Source organism: Colletes latitarsis, chromosome 4 (assembly GCF_051014445.1).
Source record: "Colletes latitarsis isolate SP2378_abdomen chromosome 4, iyColLati1, whole genome shotgun sequence".
NCBI lineage: Eukaryota > Metazoa > Arthropoda > Insecta > Hymenoptera > Colletidae > Colletes > Colletes latitarsis.
The window spans coordinates 36,319,504-36,328,563 of record NC_135137.1 but is presented as its reverse complement, the minus strand read 5'-3'; the positions used below and the strand labels follow the sequence as shown (position 1 = coordinate 36,328,563).

Below are 9,060 nucleotides of genomic sequence, written 5' to 3'. Positions count from 1 at the left end.
GAGATTCTAAAAATTCTCGACTGAGGCTTCGTTAAAAAGTTATTAAAAAATTTCAAATTATTCTGAAAAAATTATTTTTGATTGCAGGGGTCAATTACAATCATTCTTGGAGAATACATATATCTCCGAAATTCTATGTACTTTCAAGAAAAAAATTCTTTACTGAAAATATACTGCGTGGCTAGAAATGTTTCTGTAACTTTTTAACGAAGCCTCAATCAACAATTAGTATCCTTGATTTTCGTCTTATTTTGGTCTCCAGAATTTCCCATTAAAATTTTTCCCAGGGGTGGCCGAATATCCTGTATATTTATGATGTATGCTTACTTGTAATTATTCTTTGATAATTGTGAACGTTTGCATCGATTTGAAATATTAATTACGTAGACGTGTGCTTCTTAATGTACTATATATTTGTGACCTATGTTATAACGTGTGTTCTTTGTTTAATAATTTTGAACATTTATTTTTGAACTGATTTTTTAGTAAACGAGTATTATTATTATAGAAGTACGTTAGCTTTCATAGATATGAGGATTCTTCTACTACACGAAGCAACTCAGAAATCGTCGCGGGGATGTAGCTCAGTGGTAGAGCGTTCGCTTTGCATGTGAAAGGCCCCGGGTTCGATCCCCGGCATCTCCAATTTCTTTTTTATACAATTTTTTCCTTTAATATATTAATATCCTATATTATCGTGATATCAGTCAATATTTTACGCGTTAAACGAATATCTCTTTTCTCGCGTAAAATTATATACACAGTTGAATTCTGCCATTAATCGTTATATTTCTCAAATTTCCCAAAGTTTGTGCAATGTACCTATGTATTGCACTCGTTATAAAAGCGAACAATAGTATGAAAATAAACATAAAATAAAATCGTTATGGACTTTTGCTCGTTAAAGTTGTAATCTCGGTACATACGTGCTCATTATCGCCAAGTTCAACTGTACTATTCCACGCCGTCAATACAGTAAAACGTCATTAGTCCGCGTTAATTGCAAGACACGTGATCCAGATTAAGCAATAAACTAACCAAATGAAGTAAAAAGTGTCCGTAAAAACGCGGAAACATTTAGAACGCTCGTAAATGAAAAATTTAATGATCTTGTAATTAAGCACCCATGCATAAATATAGAAAAACCACTGTTTCTTTGAATATTTTGTATGTCGTTACTGTAAATAAAAACCGATGTATCGCGGGTATAAAAGGTACGAGTATTTTCTTTAAAAAAAAAAAATTAATTAGCACACGGAGAATTTCTGCGACGCTGATCAAGGATAAATCAATAAAAGTAAAAAAGACGCTGTTCGATGCAGCGAAATCTGATACGCGCATAAAAACTCCACACGTAAATTGAAATAACAGGAAGCTGGGAACCATACATATAATCATCGGTTCCCCTCGAGCGTACGGCTGTCCAGTTGCAGCAATCAGAACTTTCTTTTTTCCCTTTTCCTTTCCTTTTTTTCCTTACCGCCGGAAACCCCGCAACCGTCGTCCATCAACCGGACGAATATTTTACGTTTCGCGAAGCCGGAAAATCGCGGAATTCGCCAAGATTTTATTAAGGTTTCCGTATTTAATTTTCCAACAATGGGCGGGCGATTTTATTCATGGCGAAACGCGGTCCGTTTCCCGCCGCGTCGGAGCGCGAAACAACAACGTTCGTCCCGTTGACAGAAGCATTTTTAGGATTTCAGGGAAATGTAGACGGTCGAGGGAAAATTGCGAAACTCGTCAGGCCAGGTGCTCCGTTACGACTAAATTTTAATCACTCGCTCTCCGTGCACGTTCTGGAAACGAAAGAAATCTTCACTTTTCTCCTCTCTCCCTCTCTGTTTCTCGTAAATTAAATACCGAGGGCAAATCGTTCAGAACGGTCCGCTTCTTTCGTTCCGCGCAGCGGGACAAAGACGAAAGACCGGTAACTCGCGCGGGTAGAAACATCGAAAGCCCCGGGTGGAGGGAGACGCGTAGAATGAACGCCGATCGAGCGTACGTAACGCGCCCCGAAGGGGTTGCTGCCGATGGTTGTTCGCGTGCACGTCTGACTCCCCGCCCGCCCGTTCGTCTCCGAGACGGACGAGCCGGGAAATAAATTGCACATAACTGCAGAACTGTGTTAACTGCAGCGGAATAACGCTGTTCCCGTGATCGCGGATCCAGTTTACAAATCACTTTAGCGCTGAAACTGCATCCGAGCGCATAGCCAAGCGTTGCGTCGCTGAGTGAAAACCGCGCTGGCACGGCTGAAAACTTCGGCGCGCAAGCCACGTAGTTCTCGTAGCTAAATGCATTTATCGCTGATGCACCGAGGGAGAAAATCAGAACCCTCCATAGCTACAGGCGCGCCATTGTCCCCGCGTGCATCGCCGTTGTGTTAGAGGACGCCGTGGAGGTGGCGAGCAAGGGGCTGCGTCGGAGGGTTCGGAGTGGAAGGACAGGGAGAAGAGGGTTGTCCGCCGTACCTTCGGTATTACGTCATACGTCAATTCCCCGGGGATTCCCACGGCGTCAACCCGCGCCGAGAACGCTGCGTGGCGCTCGCTTCCACCAGGTAATAACCCGCCATTTTACTCGCATGATAAAATGATACTTTCGTTTTTCGTTACAATTATTACTCGCTGGCCGAAGCATTGTTACCAAAAAATTAAGGGAAACGTTGCGTATTTTTTGCAAGACAAGAGTAATCGCTTTCGTTGGAATTAATTCCGCGCGTCCGTCCGCGGCAATTCGTCTGGCGAAAGCCATCGACCGGTAATCGGCGTTCCGCGTTCGAAACGATTCGTCGGACGAATTAAAAAAAGAAAAGGGATCAAAATGTAATGGAAACGGTGTCTCGCTTAGGGGTAATCGTCGTCGCGTGCTCCGTGCCTAAAAATGGGGCTGCCAGGACTGATTAATCATTGGCAATCTCGCGAGAGCGCGGCGAAAGGACGCCCGGCCATTAAAAGCAAACGACGAAAACTTCGTCACCGGTCGCATCCGATGGACGCGGCCGTAATCGGGGAACGTGTTATTTTTTTTGTTCTCTCCGGAGCGGTGGTGTACGTCACGAAGGAGAAATAGAGACAGCCGAGTAATTTAATTGAAATTCCCCGCCCGGTCCCTGGCAGCCGTTGAAATTGTGGAAAAATCGAGTCATACGATCGCCGGGGCTGCGTGAAAATAGAATTACATCGGTGAAACGAAGTTTGCCCGATGATGCAGGTGAATGCCAGCTCCGCAAGGGATCGGGAGAGATAAGAGCGTGGGGGATGGGCGGGGGCTTGCTAGTCGGCGATCGCGCTCGAGAGGGTTTGTCGGGACAAATTTTTCGGTTTTAAATTCCCCGCGCAAATTGGCCTTGCAAAATTACTTTCAATTACTCCGCGGCGGTGATCGCGAACAGCCTCGGTGGCTGCGCGCTACTCGATGTCTGGCCTCGAGCAGACCGGGTAACTCGACTGCAAAATATCCTATCTCGAGCGAACGTGTTGGCTTACGACCGTGTGTACGCGTACGGCGTACAAATTGCTCGGCACAAATCCATCGATAATCCGTCCCGTAATCGAGAACTTTTTCCGGTCGCGCGGTGTTGATGGCGCGCACCGTCCGGAAATATTAGTGCGCAAACCAGCCTCGAAATATCGACAAGCGGGGCCGATCGAGTACCGACCACTTATAACGCAATTTGTTTTAATTAAAAATCGTCCGTAGCCTATCATCCGTGGAAAATTCACATTATACGCGATGGTGGGCCCGGGGAAACGCGCTTCCCGAAAATCCTGGCCGTCTCGCGGTTCGATATTGAACGCGTACGGCGCGCCGTTAATTATAAATCGGCCAGCGAGCGGATCGAACTACGTCCTCATTTCGATATGCGCGTTTTAATTAGTGCGCGAGCTGGAAGGAACGGTATCTCTACGGCTGGATGGAAAGAGGAAGAGAGATAGGTACAAACAGAAACGGTGTAATTCGATTCGGAAGGCGCAAATATTTGAGCGCGTTGTAACGTTGTGTTTCCACAGGTTACCCGAGGCGCAGTGGCTCGTACCGGAACCGGTGCAACCGAGTGCATATAGACAGTACATCAACGCACATCCGGAATCGCCGGAGGTCAGTTATGCGAAAATATTCACCGTTGTAACATCGCGTTCCCGGGAAACGAGAGCGTTTCTGATGCCTTTGGCCCCTCACCCGAAAACACAAGGGCTGCCTTGTATCGGTCCATGCGGACCGCCTGTATCGAGGTTTACAGCTACGCGGTCAGCCCATCGAAACGGAGGTCAGTTACGAGAAAATATTGACTGATCGCGCGTAATGGCATATCCGAGCGTCAACAATAGAATCGTCGCTCCGCCTACGCGTTAAACCCATCTCGATGCTAAGCACGCGCACCTATACACGCACTCGCGCGATCGCCCACGTTACGCGCCCATAGTTACATACGAATCGCGGATATTGTTGACCAGGGCATAAGCGCGCGTACCGATGTTGAACCGCGCGCATTTCCTGGCCCTCATCAATTGTCATTAAACGACATGATTATTGCGCGTGTCGACGATTATTGCGGCGATAGACCGTTACCGGAATACCCGGCGAAGCCCGCGGGCCTCATAATGATCGATGCTCGATACGTACTCGACGAGTATTTCGTTAATGGCAGGCACATTGTGTCGGTAGTTACGGACGGCTTCGCGAAAATAGGCAAAAGCCCCATCGGCGTTTCGTTAACGAGCCGTTTCGAGAAGCGCGCGTTGCCCGAGTCCGCGGCGATGCATTTTCTAACTAGCTGCCCCGTTATCGCGTGCAACATCGCCCAGGTATTGCCTCCGTAATTCACAAAGTCGTGATCGAACTTTTCGATCGTTTAAACCTTATCGCGTTTCTTTGTCGTAACACTTTCGGTCAATGATTTCGATTTCTATACGCAATAGGAACAATGAATTACAGCTCCGTAGATCGTGCATTTTTATACAAGATAACTAATTCTACTTAAACATTTGTGTAATGTTTCCTGATATCGTCTGTCGGTACGCGATTACGATGTACAGTATAATATTGGTACTAGGGGTCACCGGTAACGCACAAGGCGCTGCAATCACTTCCAATCTGAGATATCGAATCATTATTAATAAACAGTTTCCATTATATGTGATAGTTTTAAGCAATTTCAATTTCATCCAGTGATCGTTCGGCGCGCTATCGTGAAGCAAACCGTGTCATGCGATTAATATCTCGCCAGTAATGATTTTGTGTAGCCCGTCACGGGACGGAAGTCACGAAACGGGCACCTGTACGCCCGCGTAGCGTATCATCCGGCTTTTCCCTACGCAGTTAGCGAGCGTCGAGGCTCCATGATTCGCCGAAAATAATAGATTTATCATCCCCAATTGGCTTCTAGCAGTTTATTTCACGAGAATCCATAGACGAACGCCCCCCTGCGCGCCCCTCGCGTACACGCCGGTGATATACGCGCAAGGATTTTCTCTATGATATGCAACATGCGGGACGTAATTCAGTCGGTGCAAGTCATCGGGATCATCTACGCCGGGGACTACGACCGGCTCTAACGATCCATCATTTACGGCGACAGCCACGAGTATTAGGCTAAAGTGGCGGCGTGATTCTGCTAAACGCGATGCTAAACAGGTACTCCGAGTGCCGCGAAGCTCTCCGACGAGGCGCACGAGAACAATATCGTTCGCGAACGACCGGACGTGTACGGGGAAAATTTTCTAAAACGCCGACGACGAGTCTCCGCGAAATACGACGGATCGCGGCGATAAAGTTGCGCGATCCTCGCGGTCGATAACCACCGTGGAAAAACAAAATGAAAATATTGGACGCGAGTGGAAGCGCGGTTATAAACCATCGGTGTAAAGAATACGAAACAGTCAGATTTATCTTCTATTTTCTACCGTCGCCGTATCTCTCTGGTCCCGTAACGAGGGGATCCATGCTCGCACGACCGATTTCGGCTTATCTCGCAGGCTTATCAGCTATACGAATATTCACGCGAATTTATCGATCTGTCCACGGTCGTTTCGGCACGGCAGGCCTTTTTCTCTCTCTCTAAAGCGTCGGCTTTACGCCCGTTCCCTCGGGGACGTGATAAGAAGAGAAAAAGGCAAACGAAAATAAGAAGACACTCCCGGACTCGCGTTATGAGCATGAATTTTTATATTGAGATGTTATCGCGCGCCGTCCCGCTACCGGGAAGGGAAAATAAAAAGGAAGAGATTCGCGGTCGTAATGATGTACGTCCGCGCGGTTTCGAGTACCGTCGCGCGGGTAATTTCGTTGATTTTTTTCTTCCACAATGTGCCACCGCGAGCGTATAATGCGCGTCGGAAGAAAACAACTTTGTACCGAGAAACGTGAGAGAGAATCGATCGTAGAGATGTATTTTCTATTAAATTAAGTTTCCACAACTTTAACTGCGTCAGCGATTTCTGCGTGTAATATTTCGTAAAATTCTGTTTACTATTGATGTTAGAAATAGAGCGAAGAATTGTAGCGTTATTGTACTTGTTATTGTAATATGTAACTGTTAGACACAGTAGATCGATAAATGTTCGTGTATTCGTAAGGTAAAACAACGATGTCTAATATATATAGTAACAGACACGTTTTATACTTGATTAGGCCAACAGCTTTCCGAAGGCAGCGTGGCCGAGCGGTCTAAGGCGCTGGTTTTAGGCACCAGTCCGTAAGGGCGTGGGTTCGAATCCCACCGCTGTCAATTATTTTTTCTTTTTTTTCAATTATCTACATTCAACGAAACGTTAATTAAAACGCGAGAAATGATTAATTTCTGGACCAAAGATATTTCTGATACGTTTGGAACACGTTAAACTTCCAAATCGTTGCAAAGTTTGTTGGTTTGCAGATAGATATCCATATTCGACTATAACTAACGTTAACTATTTAGGATAAAATTATAAATAATAGAATGCTAAAGTTAGTCGACTGGTTTGAAGTACAGTCATACATACTAATGAACGCAATGCTCACAATGCAAGATAATGTAAGTGCAATACAGAACGTACATGTTGTACGTCTGTAGCTGTAATGTGTCAGTTATATTGTACACATTTTATATTAATTATAAGCTTGTTTTTTAAATGTATTTCATTGCTTAAATAAAGTCATGTTTCTGTAATCCGTTTATAAAACTTAATATCTGTACAGGTTTTTCTACAAAATATTTGTAAAAGTTAGGCAAGTTGTTCTCGCAGGAGAAAGCGTTCAAAAATGTCTTGTAACAAAGTTCAAAAAGACAAGGTCCCACCGAGATTTGAACTCGGATCGCTGGATTCAGAGTCCAGAGTGCTAACCATTACACCATGGGACCTTCAAGAATACCAGGTAAAACCAATTGTTAAATAATAGAGGTAAAAGTAAACATTGTTACGACAAGTATAGTGGAGTTGGTAGAACACGATCGTAAATTATGCCTAGCACATAACCGTTCATAAATCTACCAAACAGCGTGAGAACATGCACACTTTTGCAAGCCATAAGATCAACAGAGTACGAAAGGTCGAGATTATTTAAAAATATTGATTAAATAAATTCGATCCTAAATTGATTCGAAACACAAACCACGAAGCAAATACTATGTCGATGTATACAGGCAAACCGACAGAAATCAGAATACTAACCATTGTATAAGATTTTCTGATAAAAACAGATGTGTATTATTATTGTTAATAATAAACATTGTTACTATAACAATAGAGAAGTAAGTGAGAATAAGATAATCGAGTCACTCATCGAACTCTATCGAGAAGAGTTTACCTATACTTTTGGGAAGTGTACAATTAACAGACTATGAAAAGAGTGACATTGTTTATAAATGTTAATTAAATAAATTCGAAATACATTCCACGAAACAAATACTGCATCGATGTACACGAGTGAATCGCTCTACAAGAGACGCAAAATGCTGTCAATGATTTGATTGAAACGCAATGTGTGCAATAAATAAAATTTCACACGGATTCAAAAAAAAAGGGTGACGGAAAATCAATAACACAAGACAGTAGGTAGTCATCGATTCGTAAGCGACCATTAAAAAACGGGGATGTAGCTCAGTGGTAGAGCGTTCGCTTTGCATGTGAAAGGCCCCGGGTTCGATCCCCGGCATCTCCAATTTTTTTTTTCCTTTTATCTTTCTTTCGTGAATGCATCTTATTTCTCTCTATCGGCCATGAACGTTCGTCGAACGCGAAAATGACGAACTCTTCTTCGCGTTATCTCGCGTACGCGGCATATCGTTGCGTTCGTACGTTACGATTCAGGTCTACTTACTCCGTCATTGTGCTTGTAAAAGCGCGCGAACTGCGCACTTGAGCGAGCACGTGGTCGATTTGAGGACAACGATATTACGGACACGTGCTCGTCGATTATGAACGCGGTTGAGCGTACAGCAATCGCGGGAGAGCGATTGGGAAAAGCGAAGGAAGAAATAAGAAAGAATATGGAAGTCGACGAGCGCGTATCGAGCGTGTCGACCGATGGCCGTGGCTGTATGTAAAGCGAGACAAACAGAGGGGGGTTGCATGATAGGATGCAAACGAAGCCAAGCAGAGAGATTGAATGGTAATAGTCCCCGATTCGTCATATGCAAAAAGTTTCGTATATCCAAGTGAAAAGCGGCCCCGTCGTCGCGGTAGAAAGATGGTATCATTTGAATTGCTCGTGCTCATCGCGCGGTCAGAGGAGATACCTCGGTATCTATTCGCAACGGAACGTTGAGAGAATAATCGCGCGAAATATACTGTGACAGGGTCTTTTTTTTTCTTCGTCTTCTTTCTCCCGCGGGGTATGCGCACCGCTCCGCGGCCGGGGAGAATTAATCATCGCGGTGAAACGACGCAGTAAGGCAGAACATAGCTCGGGCCTAACGTAATAGAACGCCGATGAGTTGTACGATGCAAGAAATACGCCGATGTGGACAAAGACCTTGATTGATCGGAGGTAAACGTGACCGTTTAATGTCGCTGTCCCAGCGGAACGAGGGAAAGACAGTCGATCGCGAAAAAAGATATGCGCTCACTGGCGGAG

The 9,060-nt window shown here is 44.9% G+C and overlaps 4 non-coding genes across 4 annotated transcripts; 3 read left to right on the top strand and 1 right to left on the bottom strand.

Annotated features, from left to right (window-relative positions):
* Positions 1–573: 573 nt before the first annotated feature.
* On the top strand, positions 574–645 carry Trnaa-ugc (transfer RNA alanine (anticodon UGC)). The gene has a single exon. It is a non-coding gene; the product is annotated as a tRNA-Ala (tRNA).
* Positions 646–6,653: 6,008 nt separating this feature from the next.
* On the top strand, positions 6,654–6,733 carry Trnal-uag (transfer RNA leucine (anticodon UAG)). The gene has a single exon. It is a non-coding gene; the product is annotated as a tRNA-Leu (tRNA).
* A 540-nt stretch (positions 6,734–7,273) lies between these two features.
* Trnaq-cug (transfer RNA glutamine (anticodon CUG)) lies at positions 7,274–7,345 on the bottom strand. Its single transcript has one exon. It is a non-coding gene; the product is annotated as a tRNA-Gln (tRNA).
* Positions 7,346–8,073: 728 nt separating this feature from the next.
* Positions 8,074–8,145, top strand: Trnaa-ugc (transfer RNA alanine (anticodon UGC)). Its single transcript has one exon. It is a non-coding gene; the product is annotated as a tRNA-Ala (tRNA).
* The last annotated feature ends 915 nt before the right edge of the window (positions 8,146–9,060 follow it).